This window comes from Galeopterus variegatus, unplaced genomic scaffold (assembly GCF_000696425.1).
Source record: "Galeopterus variegatus unplaced genomic scaffold, G_variegatus-3.0.2 Scaffold4010, whole genome shotgun sequence".
NCBI lineage: Eukaryota > Metazoa > Chordata > Mammalia > Dermoptera > Cynocephalidae > Galeopterus > Galeopterus variegatus.
The window spans coordinates 178,655-188,014 of NW_007730121.1; the positions used below are offsets into that span (position 1 = coordinate 178,655).

The window sequence follows — 9,360 nt, forward strand, 5'->3', positions numbered from 1 at the left end:
TGGGGCGGGGGCCCAGATGGGGATAAAGAGGGGGGGGGCAGGTGAGAGCTGGAAGGAAAGGGCAGTATAGGAAGGAGACAAGACGACACTACCCCAGTGGAGGAGATCTTGGGGCCAAGCCTTCACCTGGAAAAGGGAACAGAATTTAGGGTAATACTGCCTTGCTTTCACATGGAAGAAGAGTTTCTAAATACGAGAGATCCTGTGGGAGGAGAGTGAGTGAGTGTGTGTGTGTGTGTGTGTGTGTGTGTGTGTGTATCTTAGGAGGAGTTAAGATTTAGGGCTCTGAATCTAAAACACAGACCTACAGGGTAGGTGGGTGGGAAGGGATTAATGTGTGTAACACACTCACCCACAAAGGCTGGGGGCAAGGGGTAAGAGCTTTCTGAGAGTGAAACAGATACATGAAGGCCCCTAAGAGAAATGGGGGTGGGAATGTTAAAGTGGAAGGGTTGGAATGGATGGCCAGGATCCTATGGATGCTGATTCCTGGCTGTAGATACTGGTGTGTGGAGGAGGCAGTGGCTGGACTCTGTTTGTTTGGATGTTCCCGTAATAGACATGTATATACCAACATTGGATGTGTGGCTGTGGGTACACTGGCTGTGACTGTATGTGTTACGTGTGTCTGTGTGTGTTTGTATGTGTCTGAACCATTCAAGAGTAAGTGTAAGAAGGCATATAACCACAGGCTTACACCAGAAGGGTGTGGGGAACCTACAGAATGAAGGAAGAGAGCTGGGGTTGAGAGAGGGAAGAGACTGAGGCTGCAAATGAAGAATCCTGGTGGCGTGGGGGGGAGGGGGGAGCACACAGTCCACAAGAAGGCTGTAGCCTTAGCTTAGCTGTTACCATAGTAACCTTAGTTCTGTGTCCTGTGTCCCCCCCCGCCCCCCATCAGGAGGACAATGACACCACTGGATGGGAGGGGTATGGGGAGTGGTAAGAAGGGACAGAAAAGATAGATTTAAGGTCCCCTGAGGGAGCAAGGAAAAGCAGCCTGGTTGCCTGCCTCCCTGGAGAGATCTCATTTGCCCAGGTCTGGGTGTGGCATCAGGGGCAAGGGCAGGATACTTTGGGGGAATTTACAGGGCATGGGGAGGTAGACTCCCCTTTCGTGGCTCATAAGTCTTACTGACATGGCTCTCAAGTCTCAACTATTGTCCCTGGGCTGATCTAGCCAATGGTAGGGCTTGGCAGAGCTTGACTCCTTCATCCTGCATGTCACTTTCCTCACCACAGATACAAAATTCCTTAGGGCCTGTGGAGAAGTCTTCTGCCCTCCTGGCTCTGAAAAATCCTGATCTGTGGAGCAGTTCAGAGGGCTGCCCAGGGATCACCAGGCAGCCTGGGCGGAGGCCATTCTTGGGACAGGATACCAGAGCAGGAACCGGGAACCGGAGCTTAGGCTGCCAGGAAGTCAGTCCCCTTTCCTCCCAGCTCATTCTGTGCTCTGTTCACCGCTTCCTCACACCTTCCTTCCTTCCTCCCTCTCCTTCCAAGCCGGCCCCAGGCAGAGCCCTGACAAAGGTCAAACCATCTGAGGATGCTGGGGAAGAGGGGAAGGAGGTAAGGATCATTATATACTGACCTTCTAGGGTAGGAATTGGGAGGATGACAGGTGGGTGCTCCGTGGGCACTGGGGGAGGAAGAAGCAGACCCTGGGGTGCTTTGAGAAGCCTGGCAAAATAGTATAACCACCTGTGCAGGAGGTAGCAACACCAAAAGAATTTCTGTGCACTTTGACATTAATTTATTGTAGATTATCCCTTATCCCTAGCATTTGGTTCCAAATCCTTAGTAAATTTAAGAAGTGAGAAGGAAGCCTGAGGATTAGGAGCTGCTGCCCCTCCCTCCTTACATCTGCTGCAGCTGCCTAAGGCTGACGGGAGGGGCTATCCCACACAGCTGCAAGGACCTGGAGATCCCTTTAATAGGCAGGAGGGGGCTGCCTGGAGTTGGGGGAAGAAATAAAGGAGAGGCAGAGGGGTGGGAAGGGAGAGAGTAGAGTTTCAGCTACCCTATTTTAAATTATATCAGGGGCCCAAATCCATGCAGTCTGGTAGTTTATTTCCTTTTTAATATCATACTTAATTGATTTCTTCTCTAAGCTTCTACCCAACTTCGGGGAGGAGGGGCATCTTTATTCCTGTAATGAAGAAAAGGGGTTCTGAGGCTCCAGGGTCAGCCTGGGAGTAAGAGGAAAGAACACCTGGGCCCCAAAATGTTCAGCCCAAGAAGCAAAATGGGTTACTGCTGGGCATGGGGACAGGGGCTAAGCCTTCAGCCCTTAGTCTTAGAGAAGAAGGGCCAGACCCAAGATAGGGGCATCAAGAGATACCTGGCACGGTAACATGCAGGGCAGAGGAGGGCTGGCAGGTGGTGAGGAGGGATAGGCCTGTGACTCTCCCTAGCTGATCTGTCTTCACTCATCTGGTTGTGGTGGCTCCTAGCTTCTGTGTCTGTCTCTCCTGTCTCTCTGTCTCTTCCTTATCCATTTCCTCTCTCCCTAGTCTTTCAGTCTCTCTTTTCCTCCTGTCCTTTCGATGGGCTTTCATCCCTTCCAGCTTTTCCTATTCATCCATCCCACTTAGTGGTAGCCACAAATACTTAGGACTCCTGGATCTGTGTGACTTAGTGTCCTCATCTGAATACTGAGAGCTACTATTATGAATGCGGTGAGCATCCCTACTGTAAAAGGTAGAGCAAGTTTTGTGGGACAGGCCTGGAGATCCAGTGGCTGCCTGCCTACTGGCTGGTGGAGATGTCCATCATAACATTGTTCGTGAGGATTTGATGTGCTGTGTGATTCTGTGATCCTTTTCCTCATGCATAATGCATGGGCACATGATGGGCACAGGTGTCACAGAAGTGAGGAAGTAGGCAATCAGGGAAGCCAGTAGCCAAGGGCCTGGCTGTCAATTTCTCCAACAGAGTGTTTAACCACAAAGGAAAGAGCAATTAAAGCTAATCGCTCTGACAGCCTGGAGGCCAGATACATAGAGAAACATGGCACACCACATTCAGCATGTTCCCCCTAACTCCCTGTGACCTCATCACCATCCTGCTTTCATCCTCCCTAACTACTGAGCCTCATTAGTCCACTCTCCAGTACTCCTCTGACCATCTCTGTCTCTCACTTCCTTGCTTTCCCTGGTTCCTTGACTTTATGTCTGTCCCTCTCTGGCTCTCTGTCCCTTTATGCTGTCTCCTTTTCACACACATTCCTCTCATTCTCTCTCTCTCTGACTTGGGCTCCATCCTTGTCTGACTCATACTCATTCTTTTTCTTCCACCCCCTCCTCCATCCCTTGGCCACTCTGATGCCCGGAAACTAGCCACTCCCAGCACCCAAAGCTCTAACTGAACCCAGCAACAGAGGCTACCAGAAGCCCCTACCCTTTCTCTCACCCAGCCAAGAGCGCCAGGCTCTTTAGCCTCAAGATCCTGTCTCCTTGTCCTAGAATAGTGAAACCAGATTCTCTCCCATCTTTTCCTACTATTTTAAAGAAGAGTGATCTGAAGCCAGGGCTGGAAAAAGCTGTCCAGAAAATCAGGGTGGACTTGGGGACAGAGGCCCCTTCTGTCCACTCAAGCTGTCCTGTTAGACTGATTGATGTCTTGGAGTCCATAGTCCAAGAGACTCCACATGGGAGGCAGTGGAGGTGTGGTGGGCGGTTGGATGCGTAGTACAGGGACGTTTGTGATTTGGTGTGTGCGAAACGATGTGTGTAAGAGTCACATGGGTGTATGTCATTGTGTGTGCTGGCAAGTCTCTTATAGGTGTGCGTGTGTCCCTGTCAGTTTTGAGACAGGTTATATGAAATTAATTAGGGGGTTTACGTCAGATACATCACTCCTCTACACCCCCAGCGCCTTCCTCCTTCCCTCCGGACAAGCTTTGGCCAATCCCACCTCTTCCCCCAGGTACAGTGGGCTGGGGATGAGGGCACATGGTGCCAGCGGCCGGCTGCCCGCAGAACTGAGGCACAGCTTGGCCTAGAGACCGCCAGCGGAGGCGAGTCCGAAGCCACAGCGGGGAGAGAGGGGCGGGAGCTGGCCCGGCCGAGCCGGCTGGGCGGGAAGCAGGCTGCATCCTAATCCCCAGGCCCGGGTCCGAATCCCAAACTGCTGTTCAGCGTGGAATGGGCGGCCGAAGCCACGCCGCCTCCAGCACTCCCTAGGCGCTCGGGACGCACCGACAGAGACAGACCCCGTGCGGCCTGACACAGAGTGGACCCGTCCGGGGTCTCCACGCTCCCCCGTCTGGCCCTGGTGTCCGGGATCGTCGTCGCCCCTCCAAGCCCAGACCCCAAATCTTCCCCCACCCCGCGACACGTCTCCTCTCCGCCCTTCTCACCGCCTCCGGAGCTGAGCGCTCAGGGCGCGGGCACTCCCGGGTCCCCGGTTCCTGAGCAGCGTCCGGAGCCTCCTCCTCGNGCCCCTCCGCCATGCTTAGCCTTGTATTCAGTCATTAGGGCTAGGGGTTGGGGGAAGCAATGGGCCACCCCCACCTTTATGGAGCCATTTTCTCTCTTGGTGGTTACCAGGCCCCTACTAAGCCCTCTCTCCTAGCCTTTGTGCTGTGCCTGCAGCCCCCACGCCCAAGAATACCAAGCGGCTGGCTCTGGCTCCTTGCCCAGTTCCCAGGCTGGCTGGGTGGTGGGGGGAGGGGAGTTTAGATGTGGCTTTGGGAGAGTCAGGCAGGAAGGGGGCTGCCACCTCTTCTTGCATCAATATCCTGCTGGCACTAGCTTCAGCATGGCCTCCCACGGTGCTGGGCAAGGCCATATCTCATCTAGGCCTTCTCACCATCCCTCTTTCATGTTCTTTAGGTGGAAGGTAGAGAACATTCAGGGCCTTCCTTCCATTAAGTAGGAACTGTGGCTAAGACGGGAAGAAACAAGGTTGGACCTTAGAATGAACTTTCTGGATCTGATAAAATGTGAAACTGTAGTGGTGAGTTCAAAAAGGGGACTTAACGGTCTACAGCAAATAATTACTACTTTTGTAATCAGAAAAGTAAAGCATTAGAAAAGGTAAATCATGTCATAAACAGTCAACAGCAAGACCAAGGGGTGGGTAAGGAGCTAAAACACCTTGTTTCTGACAGGCTGCCCACAAATCACCACAACATTGGTCTGGGAATGTGGTAGATCAGAGGGGACTGGTTGACACACCCCCATTTTCCTTATGTCTGGCCTCTGCTGCAGGGGAACTGAGGCAGAGAGGGATGGCCATCACAAAATAAGAGGTGCAGACCTAGAAGTCTCCATTCCCAGTCCCCTACTTGGGCCAGAATAAACAAGCCTTGATCGGTGGCAGGCACCATGACACAGACAATTGGCCAGACAGCAGGGCTAGCACAACCCCCACAGAACACAGGCACTCATAGGCACTCTCAGTTGCACACCCAGGTGCAACCAGACAGAAGGGCCCAGCGGTGGCCCTGCCAGGCTGGGCCAGGAACAATGCTCTCTGACTGTCAGCACCAGGAACGTCTCTGCCTTCAAATCTAGGTCACAGCAGCAGGCTCTGGAGCCCAACCCCCTCTCTACTGATAATCTGAGGACAGAAAAGGGAGGGAGGGAGGGAAGAGTGATGGGGCGGGGGCCCAGATGGGGATAAAGAGGGGGGGGGCAGGTGAGAGCTGGAAGGAAAGGGCAGTATAGGAAGGAGACAAGACGACACTACCCCAGTGGAGGAGATCTTGGGGCCAAGCCTTCACCTGGAAAAGGGAACAGAATTTAGGGTAATACTGCCTTGCTTTCACATGGAAGAAGAGTTTCTAAATCACTCATAGGCACTCTCAGTTGCACACCCAGGTGCAACCAGACAGAAGGGCCCAGCGGTGGCCCTGCCAGGCTGGGCCAGGAACAATGCTCTCTGACTGTCAGCACCAGGAACGTCTCTCGCCTTCAAATCTAGGTCACAGCAGCAGGCTCTGGAGCCCAACCCCCTCTCTACTGATAATCTGAGGACAGAAAAGGGAGGGAGGGAGGGAAGAGTGATGGGGCGGGGGCCCAGATGGCAGATACAAAATTCCTTAGGGCCTGTGGAGAAGTCTTCTGCCCTCCTGGCTCTGAAAAATCCTGATCTGTGGAGCAGTTCAGAGGGCTGCCCAGGGATCACCAGGCAGCCTGGGCGGAGGCCATTCTTGGGACAGGATACCAGAGCAGGAACCGGGAACCGGAGCTTAGGCTGCCAGGAAGTCAGTCCCCTTTCCTCCCAGCTCATTCTGTGCTCTGTTCACCGCTTCCTCACACCTTCCTTCCTTCCTCCCTCTCCTTCCAAGCCGGCCCCAGGCAGAGCCCTGACAAAGGTCAAACCATCTGAGGATGCTGGGGAAGAGGGGAAGGAGGTAAGGATCATTATATACTGACCTTCTAGGGTAGGAATTGGGAGGATGACAGGTGGGTGCTCCGTGGGCACTGGGGGAGGAAGAAGCAGACCCTGGGGTGCTTTGAGAAGCCTGGCAAAATAGTATAACCACCTGTGCAGGAGGTAGCAACACCAAAAGAATTTCTGTGCACTTTGACATTAATTTATTGTAGATTATCCCTTATCCCTAGCATTTGGTTCCAAATCCTTAGTAAATTTAAGAAGTGAGAAGGAAGCCTGAGGATTAGGAGCTGCTGCCCCTCCCTCCTTACATCTGCTGCAGCTGCCTAAGGCTGACGGGAGGGGCTATCCCACACAGCTGCAAGGACCTGGAGATCCCTTTAATAGGCAGGAGGGGGCTGCCTGGAGTTGGGGAAAGAAATAAAGGAGAGGCAGAGGGGTGGGAAGGGAGAGAGTAGAGTTTCAGCTACCCTATTTTAAGACACAGCTGCAAGGACCTGGAGATCCCTTTAATAGGCAGGAGGGGGCTGCCTGGAGTTGGGGGAAGAAATAAAGGAGAGGCAGAGGGGTGGGAAGGGAGAGAGTAGAGTTTCAGCTACCCTATTTTAAGTTATATCAGGGGCCCAAATCCATGCAGTCTGGTAGTTTATTTCCTTTTTAATATCATACTTAATTGATTTCTTCTCTAAGCTTCTACCCAACTTCGGGGAGGAGGGGCATCTTTATTCCTGTAATGAAGAAAAGGGGTTCTGAGGCTCCAGGGTCAGCCTGGGAGTAAGAGGAAAGAACACCTGGGCCCCAAAATGTTCAGCCCAAGAAGCAAAATGGGTTACTGCTGGGCATGGGGACAGGGGCTAAGCCTTCAGCCCTTAGTCTTAGAGAAGAAGGGCCAGACCCAAGATAGGGGCATCAAGAGATACCTGGCACGGTAACATGCAGGGCAGAGGAGGGCTGGCAGGTGGTGAGGAGGGATAGGCCTGTGACTCTCCCTAGCTGATCTGTCTTCACTCATCTGGTTGTGGTGGCTCCTAGCTTCTGTGTCTGTCTCTCCTGTCTCTCTGTCTCTTCCTTATCCATTTCCTCTCTCCCTAGTCTTTCAGTCTCTCTTTTCCTCCTGTCCTTTCGATGGGCTTTCATCCCTTCCAGCTTTTCCTATTCATCCATCCCACTTAGTGGTAGCCACAAATACTTAGGACTCCTGGATCTGTGTGACTTAGTGTCCTCATCTGAATACTGAGAGCTACTATTATGAATGCGGTGAGCATCCCTACTGTAAAAGGTAGAGCAAGTTTTGTGGGACAGGCCTGGAGATCCAGTGGCTGCCTGCCTACTGGCTGGTGGAGATGTCCATCATAACATTGTTCGTGAGGATTTGATGTGCTGTGTGATTCTGTGATCCTTTTCCTCATGCATAATGCATGGGCACATGATGGGCACAGGTGTCACAGAAGTGAGGAAGTAGGCAATCAGGGAAGCCAGTAGCCAAGGGCCTGGCTGTCAATTTCTCCAACAGAGTGTTTAACCACAAAGGAAAGAGCAATTAAAGCTAATCGCTCTGACAGCCTGGAGGCCAGATACATAGAGAAACATGGCACACCACATTCAGCATGTTCCCCCTAACTCCCTGTGACCTCATCACCATCCTGCTTTCATCCTCCCTAACTACTGAGCCTCATTAGTCCACTCTCCAGTACTCCTCTGACCATCTCTGTCTCTCACTTCCTTGCTTTCCCTGGTTCCTTGACTTTATGTCTGTCCCTCTCTGGCTCTCTGTCCCTTTATGCTGTCTCCTTTTCACACACATTCCTCTCATTCTCTCTCTCTCTGACTTGGGCTCCATCCTTGTCTGACTCATACTCATTCTTTTTCTTCCACCCCCTCCTCCATCCCTTGGCCACTCTGATGCCCGGAAACTAGCCACTCCCAGCACCCAAAGCTCTAACTGAACCCAGCAACAGAGGCTACCAGAAGCCCCTACCCTTTCTCTCACCCAGCCAAGAGCGCCAGGCTCTTTAGCCTCAAGATCCTGTCTCCTTGTCCTAGAATAGTGAAACCAGATTCTCTCCCATCTTTTCCTACTATTTTAAAGAAGAGTGATCTGAAGCCAGGGCTGGAAAAAGCTGTCCAGAAAATCAGGGTGGACTTGGGGACAGAGGCCCCTTCTGTCCACTCAAGCTGTCCTGTTAGACTGATTGATGTCTTGGAGTCCATAGTCCAAGAGACTCCACATGGGAGGCAGTGGAGGTGTGGTGGGCGGTTGGATGCGTAGTACAGGGACGTTTGTGATTTGGTGTGTGCGAAACGATGTGTGTAAGAGTCACATGGGTGTATGTCATTGTGTGTGCTGGCAAGTCTCTTATAGGTGTGCGTGTGTCCCTGTCAGTTTTGAGACAGGTTATATGAAATTAATTAGGGGGTTTACGTCAGATACATCACTCCTCTACACCCCCAGCGCCTTCCTCCTTCCCTCCGGACAAGCTTTGGCCAATCCCACCTCTTCCCCCAGGTACAGTGGGCTGGGGATGAGGGCACATGGTGCCAGCGGCCGGCTGCCCGCAGAACTGAGGCACAGCTTGGCCTAGAGACCGCCAGCGGAGGCGAGTCCGAAGCCACAGCGGGGAGAGAGGGGCGGGAGCTGGCCCGGCCGAGCCGGCTGGGCGGGAAGCAGGCTGCATCCTAATCCCCAGGCCCGGGTCCGAATCCCAAACTGCTGTTCAGCGTGGAATGGGCGGCCGAAGCCACGCCGCCTCCAGCACTCCCTAGGCGCTCGGGACGCACCGACAGAGACAGACCCCGTGCGGCCTGACACAGAGTGGACCCGTCCGGGGTCTCCACGCTCCCCCGTCTGGCCCTGGTGTCCGGGATCGTCGTCGCCCCTCCAAGCCCAGACCCCAAATCTTCCCCCACCCCGCGACACGTCTCCTCTCCGCCCTTCTCACCGCCTCCGGAGCTGAGCGCTCAGGGCGCGGGCACTCCCGGGTCCCCGGTTCCTGAGCAGCGTCCGGAGCCTCCTCCTCG

At 53.5% G+C, this 9,360-nt stretch overlaps 1 protein-coding gene across 1 annotated transcript in view; it reads right to left on the bottom strand.

Moving 5' to 3' along the window:
- Window positions 1-4,451, bottom strand: part of PEA15 (phosphoprotein enriched in astrocytes 15) — an 8,696-nt gene extending 4,245 nt beyond the window's left edge. Inside the window, exon 1 of the mRNA XM_008586514.1 lies at window positions 4,361-4,451. The gene's annotated coding sequence lies outside the window, so the exon portion shown is untranslated. The remainder of the gene's footprint in view (window positions 1-4,360) is intronic.
- Window positions 4,452-9,360: the final 4,909 nt, after the last annotated feature.